The 25,330-nt window shown below is 46.7% G+C and overlaps 1 non-coding gene across 1 annotated transcript; it reads right to left on the bottom strand.

Annotated features, from left to right (window-relative positions):
• Positions 1-22,971: 22,971 nt before the first annotated feature.
• LOC141571480 (U6 spliceosomal RNA) lies at positions 22,972-23,079 on the bottom strand. The gene has a single exon (XR_012496208.1). It is a non-coding gene; the product is annotated as a U6 spliceosomal RNA (small nuclear RNA).
• Positions 23,080-25,330: the final 2,251 nt, after the last annotated feature.

The raw sequence follows: 25,330 nt of genomic DNA on the forward strand, positions 1-25,330 counted from the left end.
AGTCCTTCTACTTGGGAGGGTCTGCAGTGTGTCCCCATCCAAAAAGCCCTTCCACCAGTGCCCGTGTTCATTTCTCCTTCTTAAGCTGCCTGGCAGCTTCTTCTCCAAATGCTCTTTCTAAAGGGCTCTCATACCTCCTTCCTAAAGTACATTCGCTTGGACCAGTGAAAATACGGCTGCTGAAGGTGAATTTCTAAAATGGGCACAGGCATTGAAACCTGTCAAGAGGGTAACTCTGGGCGGACTCTCTGAATGGCCATTATGGAGTATTTATAAAACATGACAAACTGGGAAGAATTTTAATACAAAACTCGTTAAGTAAATTATGGAACATCCATAAAATGGAATACTGTCCAAAAAAATATAAATAAATTTGTAGGTCTACAAGGTGTGATCAAACAATACAGTGAATGTTTAAATAAAAAAACATGTATTACGGCAAAAGACACATTGCCGTTAACCTCCATCAAAATACTCCCCCTCACTTTGAACACACTTATCCCATCGCACTTGCCACTTTCTGAAGCAGTTCTGAAAGTCCTCTTTTCTGAATGTCTTTTGTTGTGCTGTCATGGCTGCCTCGATGTCCTGAATCAATTTGACTTTGGGGAAGAGCCAGAAGTCGCACAGTGCCTGATCCATTGAATAAGATGGACAAGGACACACTGTAATGTTTGTATTTGACAGAAATTGCTGTACCAGAAGCGATGTGTGACATGGAGTGTTGTCATGATGGAGGATGATTTGTGGCACACTTTAAAACACACCTTCTCTCAACCATAGCTCACATCCGACTGACTGCACCGAACAAGTTGAAATTTGTCACACACTGTTACTAAGGTTCGACGCATCACTTCCCATATGGATGATCCCTGCCTTTCCGTTGAATGACGCTCAGCAGCAGCATTCACTGCATTTTGTGATCACAATGGAAAGGCTCCGTGTCATATATTGCTTCTGGTACGGCAACTTCTGTTAGATAAAAATATGACAGTGTGTCCTCATCCACCTTATTCACCATCTGGCACTGTGCGACTTCTAGCCCTTCCCCAAAGTCAAAATGATTCAGGACATCGAGGCAGCCACTACAGCACAACTAAAGACACTCACGAAAGAGGACTTCAAATCACCTCAAAAAGTGGCAAGAATGATGGGATAAGTGTATTTAAAGCAAGGAGGAGTATTTTGAGGGGGATTAATGACAATGTGTCTTTTACTGTAATAAATTTTTTTTATTTAAACATTCACCATATTTTTTTATCACAACTTGTATATTGATTGACATAGAGATATATTCCTAAATTTAAACTAAAAGAAACAGCAGGCCAAAATGGAGTCACTTGTGCTAAGTCACATCACCAAACCAAAACTTACTACCAAAACTGATTGCAGTTTTGGCTCCTCCCAGGAGTAGAATTTTAAGCCAATAGGTCTGGAATTCCCTGGTCAGCACTAGTGAGGTCATCTGTCTGATGAGCCCGCCTGCCTTCCCCTAAGGGGTGGTGACCTTCCTGAAATAATGTACTCTTTCTTGTCCCACCCTCTCTCTGCCTACAAAAACCTTTCATTTTTACAACCCAGAGCGCCCTTCTAGCTTTGAGGTGGGATGCTGCCCGATTCATGAATTGCTTAATAAAGCCAATTAGATCTTCAAATTTACTGAGTGGAATTTTATTCTTTATCAAAACAGAAAAGTGGGGAAGGAGCAGGAGGGAAATGGCTCGTGCTAGAAATATGTAATGCCTTGATCTGGTGACTGAATACATGTAAAACTTCATTAAGTTGCACACTGAAGATTTAGGTGCTTTACTGTGTGTACGTTTTACCTTAATAAACGAGAGAGAGAGAGAAAAGACAAGATCATCAGAAGCAAGCGCGGGCTCACCAAAACCAAAAGCAAACCGTGTAACAATTCTACATACAGTAGGAACCCATTTTGATTTTCAAAGACATTTGAAAATATGTACTTCTAGGACACTATTTGTTTACCAAACATTAAAGTAGTAAAGGTGCCCCCTCACTAAACGCATTATCACGTTCTACCTGTGTGTAAACATTGCGGGCATCTCACCTGGATTATCACGAGAGCTCTTGGCAGGACTCAGGGCCCGCATATCACCTCCAGTCTGTTCTCTACAAGCAGCCACAGAGAACCTTGGCAGCTGGGACCCCTCAGTCCATTTGTCACACTCTAGTGATGTCCCATCTCACACACAATAACGTGTGACCCGTCTGTGTCTCTCCCCTCCCTCTGTTCTTCCCAGCCAGGAGCTCTGGCTGTTCTTTTACCATGCCCGGCATGTCTTCACACTCGGTGTTTTCTCTAATAGTCACATGGCTCATCCTCTCCTCCCCTTCACATTTCTCCTTTCAAATGTTAGTTCCTCAGAGAAACCTTTCCAAACTTCTGGGGCTGAGCCCTCCTACACTTATCCCACCACTTGCTCCATCTGTGCCTCACTTGCTGCCCAGCCTTCCCTGTCCTTGGCTTTGACTGCTCTCCTGTCTACTCCGCCTCTGTCCCTGAGGGTCTAGCACAGCACCTGCTGTGTCAGCGAGGACAGCGAGTAAATGAAGGAAGACAGGAAGACGGGACAAATCTCTGCTGCTAGGGTCCCTGTAGACATCGATTTTCCTTCCTTGTACCTTGTTCATTATCTGAAGTGTTTTACCATGGGCATATGTTACCACTACAATTAAGAAAAAAATTGTAAGGTTGTGTTAGTTTCCTAGGGCTGCAGTAACAAAATGGCATCATCGCGGACGGGGTGGCTTAAACAACAGAAGTGTGTCGTCTCCCAGGTCTGGAGGCTGGACATCTGAGGTCCAGGTCTCGGCTGCTGGTTCTCCCTGAGTCTGCGAGGGAGCCTTGCCAGCCTCCGCCCAGCTTCTGGTGGTCTGCGGGCGGCTTCCATGTTCCTTGGCTTGTCATCATCCCATCTCTGCCTTCATCTTGACGGGACATTCTCCACGTCTGCATGTCTGTGTCCAAATGTCCCCTTTGTAAGGGCACCAGTCATACTGGAATAAGGATCTATCCTAATGACCTCTTTGTCACCTCGGTAACGACCCTGTTTCCTAGTTAGTCACATTCTGAGGTCCTGTGGGGACACAGTAACCCATAACAAAAGTATTTCCTTAAACAAAGAAAAAATGATTAATTTCTAAAATTTGAATGTCAGAAATGTGTGGCATTTTAAGCCTCCTGTCCCCTGCTGGCGTCCCACAGGCTGAATCTCGGCCACATCCTCCTGACAGTGTAGGAGGAAGGCCTCCCTTGGAGGTGCTGTTTGATCTCATTAACGCTTTGGAGAGTCTTTTTTCTTCTTTAAGGCTTATTTTTGTATCCTGCTGTTAAACGAAATGCAGCCTCCCTCTCTGCATGGTGGAAGGGTTTGGTTTTTTTCATCAGCAAACCTAGACTCTTTCTGGCAATTACACAGCGATGGACATGGCTTAGTTCTTCTCACACAGTTCTCTCCTGTTCTCAGGCTTGTTTTGTCCTGAGCTAATTCCAGGCCTTGGCACCACGTGGGGTGCAGGTGGGCTGGGCTTCGCCAGCTCCTGGCTGTGGGAGGAGTGTGGGGGTTCCCCATCCTCTGCACCCAGCTCTGTTGCCTCCCCCCCACTGCCTGCCCTGCGGGGGGGGGGGGGGGGGGGCGATGCGGCCTGGGAGCATGAACCCTTTGCCCATTTTCATTCTAACCTGCAGGTGAATCCTGCCAAAGAGGAGGGGGCACGAAACAGAGCAAAGCTAGACTGAGGGTGGGTGCGAGAGCCTATTGGGCAGCTCTGCAGGCTACTGAGCCAGGTTTCATTGGGAGCCTCAGAGGAGATGGAGGCGGGAAACTGCGGGGACAGACCCCAGGTGTGGGCTGCTGGCTCACACTCTCCCCTGCCCACTGTGCTTACACATCTCTGTTTTATTCATTTGTTCACCGGTAACAGCTTTCAGCGGCAGCCGCAGAACCGTTAAGTACAGCATGGAGTTTTCTCTGAGCAGGTGTCACGCCCACAAAACCTCGCCACGCAGGACCACTGTGCTTCCCTTTTTTTCAGGCGAGGAGACTGGCCAGGCCGACTCCTCCGTGGGGCACAGGGACACAGAGCGCAGGGCCCGGCTGTCGCCCTGGGGCATGGCTTCACTAGGAACCTTTGGCAATGCAGCCCCTTGCTCGCAGTGGGGCCCCGGGGGCTCACCCACCAGGCCAGGCTGACCCCCCCAAGGTGTGTGTATTAGGCACTCGCCAGAAGCCAGAGCCACCCTAAAACATACTTTCTTTTGGCCTTTAAGAGATGCTTTCATTTTCTAGACAACACACCCCCACCCCTGCCCCCACCACACACCTGGATGTTCCCTCAGCTTGCCCATCTGTGAACCTTAGCTCTGTCCACCTAAACAGAGAAAACGGGTCTGCAAGCAGATCCAGCTCTTCATTAATCAACACTTTGCTCGCATCACCTCTCAGGTTTCAGATGTGCTTTCGGCACCCGTGGGTTTTCATGTCAGATAAACTGGAGGTGGCTCCCACTCGCTTACTTACCTGTGGCCCCTGCAGGCTCCACGTGGAGCCTCGGTGCCTCCCTCACAGCAAAGTGCCTGCCTTCTGGTCAGTGCCAGGGGACAGAGCTCCCTGAAGGCGCTCCCCGACCCAACTTCCCCATTCACAGCGGTCGTGCTAGAGTACTGAGCACGAATGGGGTTCATGTGTACCCCAAGTGGGAAATCTGCCAAATGTCATCTCTCAAGACCTCATGTAGCGAATGAAGCGATTACTAGTTGGACTTAACTTTCAAGACCTCTCCTTATGATTAGTTATTTACTTATTAATATAACACACATTAGTTGTACGAAATGCGGAAAAAACACCAAGGTAAAAGAAGAGAATTTTAAATTATAACCCAGTTAGGCTGTGATTACCACTGCGAATATTTTGGTGTTTTTCATTCATTTTATGAGGATACATATAAATATGTGTAGATGTGGAATGACATTTGTTTGGTGGACAGAGGCTTCTTTTTGAAAACTTTTCATTGAAGTATAACATACTACAGAAAAAATGCCCAAGTCTAATCACCTCCTTGTTCATGCGTCTAGAACAACCCCCATGTCACTAAATCCTCTGCAGCTCGGTACCCCACTGTATGACCAGGCCACCCCCTGGGACTGCCTGAGTGCAAACAACTTTCTGACGTGACTTCGGCTTGTGAGCAGGACTCTTACTTAAGGGCCTGCATGTTCTTCCAGACCATCTGTGGGGACTCGTGGGCCATAGGGCCACCTGTATCCGCATGTCCTGGGGCTCTGGATAAAATCCTTACGTTCCCACCTCAGCCTTACTGAAAAGATTGTCAGGGTTTAGGGCCTAGGCATCTTCTTGTTAAATAATCCCATCTGGGAAATTCTCTGCTAGTCACTGTCCAGAAGGACTGAGGAGGCAACCACTTGCTTTCATGTTCCTCATGATGCCTAGATTGTAGGGTCTCTGCTTCGTGGGAGGTTGTGTGGGATGACATGCCTTATGGGGGCCAGGCCAGGCTGCTGTACCACCTCCTCACTGAGTGTTGCTGGGCAAGCCACTTGCACCGTGAGGAGCCTTCATTTTCTCATTGTGGAACGATGGTGGTGAAAATAATTATCTCAGTGCTGCTACAGGGCTGCATGAGATAATGTCTGTGGAAGTCTTTGCAAACCCAAACCTGCTGTAACATATTATTGTTATTATTACTGTTATTATCCTGAACTCTTTCCCCTCTCAGCCACAGGGTCCTAGTTAATGGTTACTTCTATATCTATGATGTCCAATACAGTAGCTGCTAGCCACACAGAAGGACAGATGGATGGTTGATGGATGATGGATGGATGGATGGATGGATGGATGGATGATGGATAGATGGAAGGATGGAAGGAAGGAAAGGAAGGAAGGAAGGAAGGAAGGAAGGAAGGAAGGAAGGAAGGAAGGAAGGATGAGCGGATGGATGGATGGATGGAAAGAAGGATGGATGGATGGATGATGGATAGATTGATGGGTGGATAGATATGTGGTAAGGTAAATATAGCAAAATACTAATGGTAGAACCGAGGTCTGTGGTTTTTTAAAGTGAGGTACAGGAACCAGCAACATCAGCACCACCTAGAAACTTGTTTGAAATGCACATTTTCAGGCCAGATCCTGGAATCAGAAACTATGAGCATGAAGCCCACACGTGTTTGAACAGGTCCTGGCGGTGATTCTGATACACGCTGAAACAGAGCTATCAGTGGAGATGTACGCATATATGGGTGTCATTGTACACTTCTGTCAAGTTTGCTGTATGTCTGAACGTTTTCATAGTAAAATGTTGGGGCAGAGTGAGTGGTCAGCGAGCATTCTATCATGATGGCTCTCGTGGTCCTGCTGCCACCCGTGTCTCCTTCAACACTTGAGGCTTTTCTGGTGAGCATACTGGCTATTGTAAAGGGGCTTTGACTGGTAAAAGTTGTGTCTTGTTATTTAGCATGATAAATGCCCCAGATGGGCTCCTGTTGGTACAATTAAAGGCACTCATGTATGAATTGGCTAAAACAGCTTAGGCAAGAGCAAGGTCTGAGAATTTGGAGGCTTCAGCCTGTGACCTCCAGGTTGGGCCCCTTGGGCCCTAGCATCTCAGGAATGCTGCATTCGTGGTGTCTGAAAGAGCGGTGGGACTTCTTTGAGCTTCCAGAACTGGTTGTCTGAGCTGTTTTGTACTTGCTCTGCTAATAAATGTCTAAGAAATGCCTGTATATATCTGGATTCGGCCTGAGGCCCGCTTTCCTTATACCCTGGGGGGGAGCCATGGAGGGCAGCTCACCTGACCACTTCTGTGCAAGCTACCATTCCCTGGCCAGGTGAACTGAGGAGTTGTGCCTGATCACTTAACTCAGGTCACTTAGAGCAGCAGGGGACAGACTACTGGAAAGTCCATGAGGTTGCTTCACCAGAAGCCCAACCGTTTACCAACAGTGCTTTTAAATCCCTCCTTCAGTATTCATTGCAGAGATACACAGCTTCTCACCTAGCTTCGGTTTCTGCTTAGGCCTCCTCACAGCCTTCTGTGGTTAATCAGACTTCTCCTTTCCCCCAAGTTTGAAACTCTTTCCTGACTTTGAAAAATATTTACTGACTACTCCAGAAAGTTGATTTCATAATAAAGAAATCTAATGAGGTGATGTATACTGTGATCCTCCTACCATTTAATTCTACACAAAATCTTTCACCAGGCTGCCCTGCATGTGGAAAACCCCAGTCCAGGGGGTCTTCACTGGAGGGACTGAGATCCCAGAAAACCAAGTGGCTTGTGAACTTGGATGGGCCGAGTTACAGCTTTACTTTCCCTAGGTTCTAACTGAAATTAGCATTTCCTTCTGTTATGATGCGGGCAGCACACCCACCCCAGTAGTGTTAGCAGAACCTGTGACTTTGTCTCCAATAGGAATTACAGAGATTTTCACATCACTTGACAATTGCTGCCCTTATTCTTGAAATGCGACTTATAGTCCTCGCTACTTCAAAACTGTGGAAGCAGTTAGCCCTGCCATCAGACTCAATGCATGAATACGGAAACACATGCTGTGTTACTGGATCTCCAGATTTTACATATTCGATCACTGTGCTTCAATGGAATCGGTCTCCTTTTTAATCATACATATTTTATGCATTAGAAAATATTCTGAGAACGGGTCCACAGGCATTCCCCCAACTGTTAAAGAGATTCATGGCTTGAAAAAGATTAAAAAACCCTCCTTAGCCAGTCTGAGGGCTGTTCCACCAAAACTCCGAAGGGTTGGAAGTCCCCAGGGGCTCTGCCAGCCAGACCTCAGCAACTGGTCTGAATTTGGAGGGGCTGGAAGGAGGCCGGCGGAAAGGGCACTTGCTGAGGACGCAGGCTGGGAAGGGGGCTGCCTCAAGCCCTTTTCTGTGCCTCCCCTCCAGGACCCATGTCCCCCTGTTCCCCGCTATCTGGACCCAGGACCGGCCGGCTTGTATGCTGTCGTTATGGTGACAGGCTTTGCTGTTACAAACAGTCATCTTCAGATTCCTCACTTTTGGTGTGAGCCTCAGTGTTTTCAGTGGATTTATTACAAATGTATCACATAGTTTTCAGTGAAGCTCAACCTTGGCCCGCTGCACAGAAATGCCTGATAACCACCCCTGCTCTGCCGGCTGGAACCCAACTGGAAGCTGTTCCAAGCTCTGGACGAACACAGTATGTTTAATAAAAAGGGGGCAGGGCGGGGGCGGGGGAGACCTTGTGCCTTTATTAGAGCCACCGCCCTGAAAGGTGCTTGCTGACTGGCGTCCTCTGGTCCGTTTTAAAGGCGATGGAATTGCAGCTCACTTAGCGAATGGTAACAGTGGAGTTAGAGCTGGGTCTGAAACCTGGTTTAGCTACTTACCAGCTATGAGACTGCAGGCAAATTAAAGTCTGAGCCTCATTTTCCTCACTGTGAAAGAGACTTTATCAGAGGAGCGCTCTCGTGGGGTTTCTCGGAGGGTCTGATGAAAGCAGCTCTGGGAAGGGTTCAGCCCAGGGCTTACAAACCACAGGTGAGCACATCTCGGCCAGGCTCCCTGCTGGCTGCAGGCAGAGACACCAGCTCCTCTGCTCTTGTTTTATTTTGATGACATTTACATAACATTTTCCATTGTACCATTTTTAGGCGCACAATTCAGTGGATGAAGCACATTCACACTGTTGTACCACCATCACCACCTCCATCTCCAGAGCTTTTTCATTTTACTAACAGAAACTCTGTCCCCTTCAATCACTAACTCTCCCCTGGGAGTTTCCAGATAATGTCTGGCCCCAGCCCAGACTCAGTGAAGCGGGCCTCTGCGCGAGGACCCAGCACTGGCGTTTTAAGAGCCGCAGCCACAGTGCGAGCCACCAGACTTGTTTGCTGTCAACCATCACTAACCTAAAAATAAAGCCCTTCAAAGTGAGAGGCAAGAGCACTTGCTTGAGATCAAAGAATAGCTACTGGGACGCACTGGTTCAGGCAGAAGCCCAAGTAGTGATCTGAGCAGGAGACAAAGGCATTGGTATTTATGCGAAGGGGGGACAGTGACATCAACAGAAGGGAGGCACTGCTACTGGTGCAGATAACGTGACACAGTGATGCTAATTCTACACAATGTTTTCACCTTGCAGTCTGGCAGTCATAATATCTGCTTTCTTGTTACCTTTGCAAACAGTTCTTTGGGACACGTGCATGCTGCCTTAGGCCCAGTGCTGAGGTCACTTTGCCCTGTTTTAACATCAAGGTTTGAGGTCTGAGATGTGCCAGGAGGTTCCTCTGGGATGGCAATGCCAGCTCCATTTTAAACTGGCTTCATTTATATATATTTTTGACACCATTAAACATACAAGGTCCCACTCAAGTGGTTTTGCAGTTCCCCAGCCCTTTCCTTCCACCACCACTTCTGTGAACGTATTAGGATGGCCGAGGATGGCGACAGTCAGCCTAGATGTCACAACTGGGCCCACGCAGCCCTCCAGCCTGAACCGCCAGCCCCTTCACGTGGCCTTTTCCAGTTTTCCAAAACAAGAGTTTATTGTTGTTTTATGATCATATGAGCAACATTAAAATATCAGGGAAGCAAAAAATAAAAATGCAGTTACCATTTTAAAAACATTCCTATTGCATTTCCTGATTCCTTAAGCCCCCGGAGCGCTTCCTGCCAACTGGCTGCCATCTGCTCGTACTTCCCGAGTCCACACTGGACCATCCTCTGTGGCTCTTAGCCTGTGTGCACTGCTTCTTGGAACAGTTTTACAGAGCTGAGGGCTTCTTTCCTGCCTCATTGATTTCACATACTGCACCTGGCTTTCCTCTTTCTTATTTAATTTACTTCAGCAACATGAATGCAGTGTCTGACACCTACATGGTGAAAGGTACTGCTGACTGGATCATTTTAGCTGTTTTCAGAGAAAAATTTGATTGGCTTAGATGCTTTTTATAATGAACACACTTCCCTACAAAGGGCAAAGCAAAAATCGGTAGTGATCACGAAGCTGGAGTTAAGAACTGTGGGGTTCCTCATGGTCTGACTAGGGGTGCGGGTGGGGGTGTCATGATCCTTCAGGTATACCAAGGTGCTGGCTCCTGTTCTTGTGAGGGAGGAGGAAGTAGGGCTGAGTCTCGGGAGGGTTGTTTGAGCCAGTGCCTCGAAATACAATGGAATTTTTTGCATTGCTCTGTTATCCTTTTCCTTTGCTGAACAAACTTGTTAGATCTAATAATTTTGTGTGTGTGTGTGTGTGTGTGTGTGTGTGTGTGTATTTTTTAGGTTTTCTATATTTAAGACCATGTCATTTACAAAACGTAGGTAATTGTACTTCTTCCTTTCTAATCTGGATGCCTTTTACTGTTTTTTAAGTGTCTTTATCTTTCAGAGGTAAATACTGAAATATTTACAGAAAACAATTATGTGTGGGATTTGCTTCAGAATACCATGGGCAGGGGGCTGAGGGGTACAGGTAAAACAACACAGGCCCTGACTTGAAGCTGATAGTAATCTCTTTACTTTTATAAACGTTTTAAAATTTCCATTATAAGAACCAAAATGAATATGCTTGGAGCCATTGCAGACTTTTGGACTCAGAACATCTGGGAAAAGTGAGTAGGACTGTGCTGTTTAGCGAGCTCCCTGGATTGGGCCTGCGGGCAACACTGTGGGATTAGAAATGCGCTGAGTTGCTCTCCGGGGCAGGGGCCGGGGCCACTCCAGCTTTCCATCTTGTTGGTGCTTTGCTAAATCTGCCTGGGTCGAGAAGCCACGATGAAGGATGCCCCGTCACCTTCACAAAACCTGTGATTTACCGCCGTGTCGTTTATAGTATATTAACTTGTATATTTTGGTTGCTTGAGAATGTTGAATTTCATTAATGTACCACTCAACTAGACCACTTCCAGCAAAAGAAGGACTGTGAAGCCAAGCATAAATGGTTGAAGCCAAGTTTTTAAATTAATGTTCCACTGGTCTATTCCTTGTGTCTTATCACTGTCAAGCACCACAGGTTTCAGTGTAAATTGTCTTCAAACCAATTGTCAATGAACTGTGCAGAATCCGCAGATTGATTTTCTGGTTTTTGCATGAGAATGATTAGCAGTTCAGTAGAAACAGACAGCTTTTTTTCTTTTAGATACATTAAAAGAAAAAGAAAAATTAACTCTGCCTTCTAGATTTTGGGAGTGAGATGATGCCTTCTGAGCCTAATGTGAGGCACTATTTTAAAATCCCGTTTAAGGCCACAGACTTTGAAGCACACAGGCCGCCCCAGAGCTGCTCCCTCAGAGCCTGTCTGCGTCCCATGGTGCCCTCACTGGGACTCCAGCCGAGCCCGAGTTTCTGTTTGATCCCTCTGAGCACTGCGGCCCTGGTTTTGCAGTGTGTCAGTTGGACCTTGTGATGTCGCTCCACACAAAGCAGCCTGTCATTTCTCTTCTGCGTGGCGTCTCTCTACAGTCCTTTCTGTTCATTCTCTTCACGGTCCCGGACACAGAATTGCTCCCTGGGAGTTGCCACTGACACCCGGTCCTCTCCCCTCAGAGCAGCGCGCCATTGCAGGGAGGGGCATTTCGGAGAATGTGGTGCGTGTGCTCCGCCCACACAGATGGGTCTGTGCTCAGCACTGAGCAGCACAGTGACGACACACCTTCCAATGTGACATGTTTTCAGCAGACAAGGACTCATTTGTCATACACGTCAGTGTTGTACCAGTTGTGCTTTTGTGTGGGACTTACATGTAACGACTTCCTTGCAAATTCATGGCCCGCCCTGCCAGGAATGTCAGGGTTGAGCCCCTCGCCTGGCACTTGTCCTCCGTTTGTCCTTGGTCGACCCTCTTGGCATTTGACACAGTGCCCATCAGATAGGGGACCTGTTTCCTGGAAGTGACAGAGCGAATTCCTGCGAGCACTCCTCACAGTGTGAGTGGCTGCTTCTCTCAAGGAAGGAACCGGAATCACATGACCATCACCCTTCACCCATAGTCTCAATTTCCTGATACCTGAAGGCTTTGCAGTGACACTTTCCTCTGGGTGTGTGGACTGACCAAACGGGGTTGCCTCAGAATGTGCTGACGGGAGCTGCTCGTCTGTGACTGTCCCCCTTGTTTCCAGACGAGAGCGAGGGCATCTGTGTGTGTGGGGTGTGTGTGTGCATGCGCGTGTGTGTAGTTTGTGTGTTTGTGTGCATGTTTGTGTGCGCCTATGTTTTTGTGCATGCGTGTATATGTGTGTGTGTTTGCATTTGTGCGTGTGTTTGTGTTTTCTTGACAAAGGATAGGGCTTGACTTTGATCAATTCAGCTAATTATGTGATGAATGTAAAAACAAACCTTCAGAAAATGATGAAGTGGTGACATGACACCATGGGATGTGAACAAGTTCAAAGTCATCTTTGTATATTTCCAGTCTAACCTGTAAATCCTATGTTTCGTCTCTGTATAATAGCATGAAAGGAAACTAGGATTATCCCTGAACCAGAAGTCCAAATGTCAGAGATCCTGCAAAACACATGGTTCTGCTTTCGCCAAACAAAATACTTGTCAGGTCTTAAAATGGCTTAGCATTAATTCCACAGCTGGCAGTTATGATCTCTGACTTGTGGTATTCCTTCCTAAGGTTAGGGAAATTCCATTCAAAGTCCCCAAGTTCTTTTAGTGTTTTCAGCATGTACAGCATGTAGAATTTAATAGAGCTAAATAATTTTATAGAAAGCAATTCAGTGTCCACAGGAAGTTGGTCACAACTGTGCCTTACTTAAGAATCATCATAAATGGCTTTTTCAGATTTTCTGTTCACGATTCCTAAGAATGCACAGCTCTGGGCTGTAATTGGTAGCATATGGTGCTATTACCTCCTGTAGAAATTCATTGTCAATAATGTGATTCAGTAGACTGAGAACTCACGGGGACATGACTAGCTTTTGCTTCCCTTCTAGGATGTTCTGTTCACGCATTTGATAATTTGGTAAGCCCAGCTCTTCACAATGTCTCCTTGGATAAAAACTTTATTTACTCAACAAACACCTACCATGTGCTAGAAACCTCACATGCATGGTCTCATTTGATCCTCATGACACTACAAGACAGATACGAAGCCCTGCTTCATAAGTAAGGAAACCAGGACTCTGAAAAGTTTTAAGAAACTTGGTCAAGATCTCATAACTAACCAGATCTGTTGGTTCCAAAGTCTGGGTCTTTCCAGCACACTCGGCTGCCTCCGAGAGCAGAGGTCCCCGGTCAAGGAAAGCCTCTGGAGGTGGTGGCAGTTTGGGGGGCTGTTTTAAGATGAGAGATGGGGGCTTTCAGAGCATTGAACTGGGAAAAGTATTAAGGCTCAAACCCACATGGAAGATAAATAGAAATACAGCACATTGCAGCCTTCCCGGACACCTGAAATCACACGTTAGAAAAGAAGTGATTTCAGTCGTCCTGTCACATCTGTCCATCACTTTCTATGTACCAGTCCTTATTCCAGGTGCTGAGGGCGGAGCTACGGCTGAAGTAATCCCCGTCATAGCACTGTTGGCAGCAGTGGGGTAAGGCCTCTCCTTCCGTCTCACCTCCACTTCTAGTTCACTCATACCTCCCTCTTCCTGGACCCTCAGAAGAATTCCATGAGACCAGGCTGAAGCCTGGAGCGACCCGGCAGCAGGGCTGTGCATGTGTGTCGGCGCCCACGGGGTCTGTCAGTCTGGAGCCTGGTTTCCAGCCCAGCCGGGCAGAGGCACACGCAGGCAGGCAGAGGCTGAGCGTTGCTGGGAGACAGCCCACTTACCTCTGCACGGCCTCTGGGTCCCTTTGTCTGAGCCTATGTTCAGCCTGGTGGTGCGGTCCTCGCCTGGCCTTCCTTATGCCAGCACCTGCAGCCCTGCTGCGCTCACCTCACCGGCACAGCCCCCTCCATTCCTGTCTGTCTCCCTCAGCTCACCCAGGCCACTGCGGGCCAAGTCCACTAGCCCTGTGGTGGAACGGAGGCAGAAGTGGGCCTGGGGAGAGAGGGACTCAGAGGAGGTCTCTGGCAAATGCTGAGGGTGAAAGACGGGGTCCCGATGTCGTGGGACCCAGAGGTGGACAGGTGACTGGGCTTTCACCCACATGCGGCTCCGTCTCTCTCCACCATTCTCCCCACCGGCTTCCACCATCAGCCTCCTAAGTCAGTGGGAGTTGTGAATCAGAAGGTCGGCCTGACTTTGGTTTCCAGCTGTGTGTTGTTTCACCAGCAAAGTGTTCTCAGAAAAAGTGACTTTAGTGAACTTTTAGGCAAGGCACGCCTCCCTCCCCTGCCCAGATTGTCTTTATTTCGTATGTGGGTCCATACTCAGGTTCATCTTACTCGCCTGGTTGGTCCCTATAGGCATTTGCAGGTCGTGGGCTTTACAGTAGTTTAGGGGGCCTAGACGCTGCAGCCGCTGGCATCTCCCTTTTGGCAGCCCTGCCTGACCTGACACCCTGCTCTGGTGCTCGCCTCCTGCCAGCATCAGCTTTGCCTCGCCCGCTGCTGAGGCTTAAGAGCCAGTGTCGGGCGAGCTCCTGTGAAGGCACAGCTGTGAGGTGGGCAGAAGCAGCCCTGGAGACAGTCGGTGAGGCAGGGGGCTGTGTTCCAGGAGGGCTGTGTTCACAGACACTGACATATACACGCATATGACTGTCATGAAGCATAAGTTCTATTGTTCTGATTTTTTCCCCAACCCTTAAAAAATGTAAACATCATTCCTAGCTCACGGACCACAAAAAACAGGTGGTGGGCCAGATGTGGCCCATGAGCCACACAAGTTTGCTGACCCTTGTTGTGGATTGCGTCGAGTCCCTGAAAAATTGGTGTGACGGAGTCCTAACCCTCAGCACCTGAGAATGTGACCTGACTTGGAGAGGAGTCAAGTTGAAATGAGGTCGTTAGGATAGGCCCTAACCCAGTATAGTTATGTGTCCTCAAAAAAAGGGGAAGTTTGAACACAGACACGTCAGAGAAAGACAGTCTGAAACTATGGAGAGCACGACCACCAATGAGGCAGCAGTGGGGCACCGGAAGCGAGGGAAGAAGCCTGGACCGGAGTCTTCCTCACAGCCCGCAGAAGGAACCAGCCCTGCCCACCTTGACCTTGGATTTCTTCCTCCAGAACTGGGAGACAATCAATTTCTGCTTGTGGTATGTTGTGAGGCAGCCCCAGCAAATTCATACCACCCTGCCCCAACAGGGCTCTGTCACCTCTTGTCCCACTTCCATGCTGGCCCTCCCCCACTGGTCCCACCGTCCACACTCCACAGCGGCCAGCATGGTCTTTTTGAAATCAGGTCCCCCCTCAGTTTAGAACTTCTCAGTGACTTCCCATTGCTCTGCGGTCATCCTCCTCTCTTATTTTTGACCCCCTCGTAGGGCCACTAGTAAAAAGGACCTGGGTTTGGGAACCTATGTGATCCTACACTATTTTTATTTTACTTAGTCGTTATAAATTAATCTGGACAAGAGAATTGAGAAATCTGCCAAGAACAGCTCTGCAGCCCCAGGGTGGGCACCGGCCTGTGGCAGGAGCACCAGCGCTCGGAGTATTTGTGCTGGAGCCCAGCTCCCGCTCACAGCCTGTCCTGTCTCCTGAGCCTCTGCGCCAGCTGCACTGCTTGTCTCTTCCTCTGTTTTCCTGCCACTTTCTCCCTCCCAGCCAGATTTTATCTAAAGTTTCTCTAGATTTCTGTAGCTGACTGTGCCCCATGGCTGAGTACTTGCACATTTGTTACAGAGGCCTTCAGCTCACAGTCATTGTGAAAAATAAGCAGTGCTAAGTGAAAAGCATACTGAGTGGGTGCGTGGAAGCTGAGGACCAGCAAGAGCCCTGGAGAAACAAACCCATCATCCTGCCCTCGGTTGGAAATCAGTCCATTAGCTCTGCTCTGGGTTGTGATTTTTAGTGCAGTTTCAGCTATTTAAAATGTGTTTGCCTTTGGTCTTGACTTCTTAAATTTCTAATCCTGGAGTCTGAAATTCATTCCTCCATAGTCAGGGGAGCAATGGTGTCTAATGTTTGAATCTTGCTTTCTGCTTTCACAGGGATTATGTGAACACTGTAGCTTCATGTCTCTGGCTTTTAGTGCATAATTGTACTGTCCATCTTGCTATTATCACCATGACATTTGTTCAGTAGTGATGGACATAAATATGCCCCTTGATTTGGAGGGAAATCTCTTTTTTTTTTCTCTTTCTAAGTCTAAATACAACTTCTCTTCACCATTGTATTCTTCCCTCTATCACAATTCCATCCTGGGAGAGAAACATTCAAGTATAGACTCAGTCTCCGTGAATAAGCCAAGTTCTGTTTGGTGTAAATGTAACTTATTAAGAAAAATACCTTGGTTGTCAGCAACCATTTACAGATAAAAGTGTCTCTTTATCCATTTTTATTTATTATTACTCCCCTAAATTTCCAAGGGCCACTTCTGAGGAAAGGCTTGAAATGTAACTGATTAAAATTGATTATGTAACAAGAATATTATTTGCTATGGACAGGAAACATTTCAGCAGTTTTATCATCCTTCTTGATGGTAGTGAAGGAATAGCTTCTAATTGCAAAGTGAGGATAATGATACCCACTCTGAGGGAAAAGAGAAGAGAAAGGGCACGCTTACTTTGGGCATTGTGTTTCTGCCATCTTTATGGGGACTTCATTTGTTCATTCTATTATGTAAAAACTAACTGGGCATCCACATGCTAGGCAGGGGGCTGACACCGTGGCAGCTGCCACCCCACCTAAGCCTATGCCCTGACCTCGAGGAGCCAGAGTCTGACAGGAGAAGGACAAGTCTGCAAGGTGGTAACATCAGGCCACCTCTGCAGGCGTTGCTGCTGGGGGAGCGTCGTGGAGATGCTGTGTGAGAGCCAGGCTGCGGAGGGGGGTGTAGTGTCTCCTGTTGCTGCCATAACAAATTCCACAAACTCAGTGGCTCAAAGCAACACAGATTTATCAACGTATGGTTCTGCAGGCCAGAAGTCCCACACAGATGTCACTGGGCCAAAGCTAAGATGCTGGCAGGGCTTCGTTCCTCTCTGGAGACTTGAGGGGAGAGTTGGCTTCCTGCCCCTTTGGGTGTCAGTGGAATTTAGCTCTTTGGGGTTGTAAGAATGGGGTCCCTATTTTCTTGCTGCTTGTAAATTGAGGGCTTTTCAAAGTTTCGAGAGGCCACTACATTTCTTGAATTGTGGCCCATTCTTCCATCTTCAAGTCAGCAGCAGGTCAGGTCCTTCTCAAGGTGTCATCTGTCTAGCCTCCACTTCTGTCGTCTTCTCCCACTTTAAAGGACCCTTTAGATCACATTAAGCTTCACCTGAATAATACAAAACAGTTTCCCCAATTTAATGTCTGTAACCTGAATCACATCCGCAATATCCCTTTTACCCTTTGAGGTCACATATCTGCAGGCTCCAGGTGTTAAGGCGTGGACGTCTGGGAGGCCAGCGTTCTGCCCACCGCATGTGGGTAGTATTCCAGCCAGCAGAGAAGTTAGGGAGAGGACGCCCATGCCTGGAAAGGCATGAGCAGGATGTGAGGACAGATCCCATGCAGGAAACAGCCGTTTCATGTGACTGGGAGGCTGGGACACACACGCCTACACAGAGCGCGAGAAAATGCCAGAAAAACATCTTTCCCACTTTATATGGAGGATGTCAGCTTTCCTCAGAGGCCGTGGGGAGTCCTGAAGGTTCTAGCTGGGTGTGCATCTGAAAAAACGAGCCTGGCTTAGGGTCGTGTTGAATGGGTGGGAAAGGAGGAACTGAAAGAGGGGGCCAGTCTGAAAATGAAAGGGGTTGTGATGCTGTGGCCTCCTGTCCAAGGCCAGCTCTTCTGGTCAATGGTGTCTTCTGCCCCTCGGGGTGTGAGGGAGGAAACGCAGGTATCCTTCAGTCTTGGTTTCTGTGGTAATTTGTCTCAGCAGTGATAAATGACGTCATCCACTGAAAACGAGGCCTCTGACCCCTCACTCTCCTCTCGCTGCGATGTCACCGATTCCCTCCCCTTCCCAACTACATCTCAGTCTTTTTGTTCTTTGTGACCTTATTCATCACAAATCTGTCTCATCTGTTAGCTTCCATTCTTTGCTAAGGTTCCAGTGACTGCCAGGTTTTTAAGTCCAGCTGACACTTTCCAGCTACCACTTGACTTGACTTTTCAGCACCATGTCTCTTTGTTGGCTCCGCCCTCTTTGCAGCACTGTGTTTCTGTGAAGCCACGTTGTCCCTTGGCTCCTGTGTAGCTCACGCTCCTCTACCTTGCCGTTAAATGCTGTGTTTCTTCAGCGTTGAGGTCCACTGCCCATTCCTCTGTTCTGTCCACCCTGGCAGGTTCCTCCACACCTTCAGCACCAGTGCTCATACACAGTATGACAGGTGTATCTCCTGAGTTACCATCGGTGTCCCCGACTGCCTTCGAGCGCTCCATCGCCTGCACTCCATCTCAGAGAGCACCGCCAAACACAGACGACCTCAGTCCAGCAGATGGCACACTCACTCACCACCTACCGAGCAGCAACCCTGGGGTCCTTCCTTCCCCCTGGGCCATATAGCTAGCCTGTCCCATCGCTGGGGTCTGAGTTTTACCACTGCTGTCTCCCCATTTCATCTTCTCTCCGTGCCCGTCACTACCACCCTGGCCCCAGGTGCATCGCTTCTCTCCTCAACACTACAATATTCTGGTCGCCATCTTTCCTCCTTCCTGTCTGCTCCCACTCACTCGCCACATAGCAGCGAAAGTCATCATTTGGAAATGCATCAGGTGGTATCATTCCTCTACTTATGACCCTTCCTGGACTTCCCATGTTCTGAATGGAGAAACTACCATGTTTATAATGAACCCTGAGGCCATCTCTGGCCTCACCCCCCCCTTTCTCCATCCCCATCACAGTTATCTCTTTTAGTGTCTGAAACAGGTCCTGCCCCAGGGCCTTTCACACGGACTTCTCACACTTGTAATACTCCCCTCTTCATCTTATTAATTTCTTCTCATCTTTTGCATCTCAGCTCAAGTGCTTCCTTGTTTCTTAGACTAGGTCACATCCCGTCTGTGTCAGCTTTCACAGACAGTGTGTCTTTCCTTTATAGTATTATTCCATCCAGAATTTCTGTTGGTTTATGGCACTCTCTGACTATGACTTACCTCTCCCACTAGACTCGTAAGCTCCATTTTCACTATTTTGTCCCCAGTGTCTGGGTGTCCGATGTGTAGAATAGATTAGGCACTGATGGAGAGGCTGACATGCCGGGCATATAGTAAGTGCTCAGTAAATATTTATTGAGTGAATGTGTGCATTCCATTGTAGGTCATCTTGACTGAAAGATTGTCAAGACACAATAAAAGTAAAAATGTCTAGTAAGTGGTTGGAAGTCTGGAAATGAAAATACAGGATTTTGTGATGCAAATTATAACTTTCATTACCCATGAACACACCAAAAATTCCTGTTCATACACAATACCAGAGAAAAAGGGTAGGCTGACCAAGGCAAACTTGAGCTTGTTTTTGCTTTGGGTCGCCTTTCAGGGGAGAAACAGCCGTGCCCCATCCTGTCCTGTGAACTCTGGGCACTCAGGTGCTTCCAAGCACAGTGCGGGCCTCACTCCTGGCTCTACGCCAGATCACTTAAATTTTCTCTCACTTTCTGTGACATCTCCCAAATACTTTCCAGCTCTTCTGTTCCTCGAGTATTAATGGGAAGTACACAGTCACAGAATTGTGCCATCTCCTCTGCCCAACTCTGCTGTTTCTTCCACGTGCCCATTTCTCTGACATCCTCCCACAGGCCTGAAATACCAGCCTTCCCCCCTTCCAAGTATCTTCATTTCAAACTTGGGTTCTTCTCTCACTTCTGTCTTTCTGAAGGCTCTTAGCTCTTCGGCATTTTCCAAGTTCCAACCTCAAACCCAGAAACTCTTCTTGTCCTGGGGTTACTGGTTATCAGCTGCGATCTGCATGACTGCTTCCTGACTTTTATAGATTTCCCTTTGCTCTTTGACATTTGGCAGGCTGTCTGCCGCTGGCCTCTTTCCACTTCTACATGTGAAATCGCCTTATTGTAATCTCATCATGGTTTTCCTTATCAAAACCCACTTATCATGCATCTGAATATGACACACTCATTTTTTTCAGAGCTGGTTGATAAAGCAAAATACGTGGTCTGAAAAGCAAGTGTTCAGTAACAACCAAAACAACAGTTAGCAGTTAATTTTAAATTAAGACTTAAAAATAGACTGTGGAAGTGTTTTTTTTACAGTCAGACAGTGAAATATTATCCATTTAGATTAGCTCAGATGTTTTCCTTTGGAAATTTTTTTTTTATTAAAGATTTTTTTATTGGGGAAGGGGAACAGAATTTTATGGGGGAACAGTGTGTACTTCCAGGACTTTTTTTCCAAGTCAAGTTATTGTCCTTTCAATCTTAGTTGTGGAGGGTGCCGTTCAGCTTCAAGTTGTTGTCCTTTCAGTCTTAGCTGTGGAGGACGCAGCTCAGCTCCAGGTCCAGTTGCCGTTGCTAGTTGCAGGGGGTGCAGCCCTTGTGGGAGTCCAACCAGCAACCTTGTGGTTGAGAGGACGTGCTCCAACCAACTGAGCCATCCGGGAGCTCAGCGGCAGCTCAGCTCAAGGTGCCATGTTCAATCTTAGTTGCGAAGGGCGCAGCCCACCATCCCTTGCGGGACTCGAGGAGTCAAACTGGCAACCTTGTGGTTGAGAGCCCACACTCTAACCAACTGAGCCATCTGGAGCTGAGCGGCAGCTCACTGACTTCAGTCTAGTTGCGGAGGGCACAACTCACTGGCCCATGTGGGAATCGAACTGGCAGCCCCATTGCCCAGAGCTCATGCTCTAACCAACTGAACCACTGGTCTGCCCCAGCCTCCCGTCCGCCACTCCTTTGGAAATTTTAATTTTGTTATAGAAATTGATTTTGTTGAGACAAGAGTTCAAGCCTTACCCTTTTTTGTTCTTCCTAAAGCAAGTTTTACCAATTTTTACTGCAAAAGATTAGATTAAATATTTGAATGAAAGATTTTAGAGCATGTAGGAGCATATAGACCTTTATGGTGAAATTTTTCTTTCAGTTACAGACACAACAACATCTTGCTCATGTCTACAAATGAAATAGCAGTTGTAGCCAAATATAAATGTAATGAGAAATAAGTAAACAGTTTGGTGTTGCTGTCATAGCTCACTCAGCATAAAAAGTAAGCTAACAGAGGATGTGGTAAGAAAAGAAAATTTGTTTTAGCAATTCATCTCTTAATAATGTAAAGTGTCAACATAAAATTCTTTAAATGTAGAATGTGATCTTTATCTTGACAGGGTTTCTTTGAGGTCTTCTGGGAACAAATCTTCTTAAATTATTGAGCAATTCTGACTTATGCAATCACATGCTTCATTACTCATCTCAGAGGCAGAGTAGCTATTCAGAGAATGAAGCCGAGCTATTGGAGGCGGCTGGAAGGGCAGGTCTGCAGAGCTGACAAGGTGGCCGCCCCTTAAGGCTTGCTGGGGCTGGGGCCTTCCCCTAAATGTGCACCAGAGGCTTTTACCAAAATTTCTAGGAGGTTCTGTTTTCCAAATGGCTAAAAGCAAAGCAAGTAGAAATAAATTAAAATCAGCGGAAAATTTACTCTCTCATGATTTTCATATTGGAAAACACAATACATGTAAGAATTGAAATTTAATACTGGGGACCTTTTCCCTCCCTCTGGTATCAAAATTGTTTTCCTTATTGTAAAAAATTAGTATACATTTAAAGATGGTTAAGATGGTAAATTTTATGTTATGTGTATTTTACCACAATTAAAAAGTAAAATAAAATAATTTTTAGAAGAATCCTAGTGGTGGAACCTATTAAATAAAAGCTTTTAAAAAGTACAAGATATAAAATGTTTCTGTTTATTCATCTACTACCTATTAATCTATTACTCTCTGAAAAACAGCACTAAACTACTTTTCCCTAAGTCTGACCTCCAGTAATATGAACATATGAACTTTTTGGGAAATGCCCAGGAACCAAAGAAGCAAAGGGTCTTTTACTGGTTGGAATCAGTGGTGCTGGTGAGCAGGTCCCCTCGGGCGGCCCAGCCTGTGCTCTGCTCTGGCTGATGTTCCAGACAGTCTCTGAGCCACCCTCTTCCTCACCCCACTTTCCTTATTTATAAGTACATTATAATCATGAGTTTTTTTAAGATTACCTGAAGAACGCTTTGTAATTCAGTGTTTCAAAGCTCTGGAGTTTGGTAGACCAGGGTTCAAACCCCAGCTCTTTGATCTGGGACTGGCAGTGTTTCAGGGTCCTTTCTATAAAACAGGATTAATCATACTGGAAGATTAAGTGAGATCATACACAAGTTTGGGGCAACACCTGGGATGGGGTAAGAACACACACACAGTCACACACACACACCTGTGATGGAGTAAGGACACACATACAACACTTGGGATGGAATAAGGACACACACACACACACACACACACACATAACACTTTGATGGAGTAAGGGCACACAGAACACACACACACACAGACATACACACAACACCTGGGATGGAGTAAGGACACACACACACATAACACCTGGGATCGAGTAAGGACACACACACAACACTTAGGATGGATAAGGACACACAGAACATACACACACACACACCACACACACAGACATACAACACCTGCGATGGAGTAAGGACACACACACACAACACCTGGGATTGAGTAAGGACACACAGACACACATACCATGTGGGATGGAGTAAGGACACACACACACACACCACCTGGGATGGAGTAAGGACACACACACATACACACACACACACACACACCCTGGGATGGAGTAAGGACACACACACACACGGGTGCGTGCATGCATGAAGTCTTAATTTATACACTGCAACATTGTCCCTACTGTAGGCTGTGGGCTCAGCTGCCCTTATGTCATCTCTTTTTCTTCCCTTCTTAGCTGGTTTATCCTTGCGCAGGGGCCATGCTAATCTTCTCTGTATCGTTCCAATTTTAGTATATGTGCTGCCGAAGCGAGCACAGCTGGTTTATATAGATGTACTTATTTAGCTGATTATTTATTTAAACATAAACTTTGTTAATTATCGTTTGGTAGAAGTATCAGGAATTATAAGACAAAAATCACCCAGAATTACCACATCCAGAGGCTACCATTTTTAACCTTGGGCTGCATATTTTTCTGGACTGAAAAATACATATACATTTTATATATATATATATATATATATATATATATATATATACACACACACACACACACACACACACACACACACACACACATATGCTTATACACAAAATTAGATATTGCCACTTGCTTTTTTCTTGAACACATCTACAGGACTGTGAGCTCTGCCAGGGGCTAACTCATATGTGCTTTTACAATACGGTTTAGCTCATGGCTCACAGCAGGTACTCAAAAATTAAAAACCAAAAGCCCAAAGGAATGAATGCCTCCATGTCAATAAACACATACCAACAGCCTCATTAATCATAATTTTCTCTATATAGGTGTGTCACAGTTTCATTTGTTTCATATATACATTTGACAGTTTTAAGATTTTTTTTTTCTAAAGGCACAAAGAATAACGCAGCACAGGTTATTAAACCTAATCACCCAGAATCAACAAACTTCAAGATTTTTGACAGTTTTGCTTCACTTTTTTTGAATAAAAGAAAGCATTGCAGATAAAGTTGAAGTCTGCATTTTTTCTCTCCTCAGTTTAATTTCCCTCCTTCCTTCTACCTGGACAATGCATTTGGTGTGTACTCTTTCAGTCCGTGATGATACTTACATAAAATATGTGGTTAGTATAGGTTCTGCAGGATTTTGTTTATAAATATAGTGTGTATATAGTTCTGCCATTTGCTTTTTTCCACTCTACAGTGATTTTGAATTCTATCTACAATCGTTTATCCTTTGAAAAGAGCTGAGCTATTTCACATATTTCATCATTTGAATATCTACTTTTTATTTTCCTACTCTTCCCTATTGATGGACATTTAGGTTCTTCCTGATTTTTCTCTATTGCAAACCATGCTACAATGCTCATTGTAATTACATTTTATTCAGTGTTTTACACATAAATTGTAAAATCCATTAAGCTCCTTTTATTTACAATATTTCATCTGACAATTGTTTTTAAGAATTATGTTTACATCTTGAAGACAGAACAAGGGCAGGACCTTTAAACACACACAAAGGAAGGCTGGCAGCTGCCCCGTGGCCTGCAGCCTCGGTGGAGACAGGATGCTCAGTGTGTGAGTGAAAATGTACACCCCTGAGTGCAAGGGGCGCTCCATCACAGAATATTCCCTGGAGGCTGCTTCTGCTCCCAGTAGGGTGCCGAATGCCTGGGTCCAGTACAGGAGAAGACTGGAAAATGAAATTGAGTTCCCAGCTGCACAATAGAAGTCTGATAATCAGCTCCCAGGAGAGAGAAAATAGAGGGAGGGGTGAGGAGGCTCCCAGGAAGAGCTAAGGCAGAGGCAGGGCTGAAAGCCCAGCTGGGGTTCAGCTAGGAAGGGGGACAGGGTGGTGTACCAGGGGCTGGAAATGGTGTTAAAGTCATCTAGAGATGACCTTCATTATTGTTTCTTTGGAGACTAAAATTTGAAAATTTCATGGGAGTTGATTAATGGAAAGGGAAATTCGTTGACTTTGAAGGTGACAGCAGCCCTCAGCATCGGGCCATAGACAGTAGGTGGTAGGAAGTATGACACAGGAGAGCCAGCAGTAGGTGGAGCATTTGGCTGCCAGTGTTACTTCTGCTCCACATGGCAGCACAGTCCCTGCACATGTCCTGGTACCAAATCCATGGCCCCAAATGCAGAGAGTGTGCAGCGGCTGACAAGTCACTGGCAAATATCAGTATACTGTATGTACAGCACACAGCACTTCTACACACCACGTGCACAGCACTGGGTGTGAGTCACACCGATTCCATCTGGGTGTATCTGACATCCTTCTCTGACTTGATTCCATGGCCGGCCAGCTGTATGTCCGTCTCTGCCCTCACTTTTGGTGGCTGACACCGACTTGGTAACTTAAGGGTCCTCCAGGCCTGTTAACTTACTGTCTGCACCCAGGCTGGCGTGCTCGAGAAGAGATGGTTTTCGGGACAGCGAACAACTTGCAATGAGTGCTATGGGGACAGCGTGCAGCTGGGCGGTGACAGCGGCCCGGGCCGCAGGTGGCGGCGGGACCAGGAAGCGGCGGGAGGGGCGGGCCAAGCGCCGGGCGGGTCGGCGGCCGAGCGTGACGCGGCGGC

This window comes from Rhinolophus sinicus, chromosome 16 (genome assembly GCF_057876585.1).
Source record: "Rhinolophus sinicus isolate RSI-liver-muscle chromosome 16, RSI-T2T, whole genome shotgun sequence".
Classification (NCBI taxonomy): domain Eukaryota; kingdom Metazoa; phylum Chordata; class Mammalia; order Chiroptera; family Rhinolophidae; genus Rhinolophus; species Rhinolophus sinicus.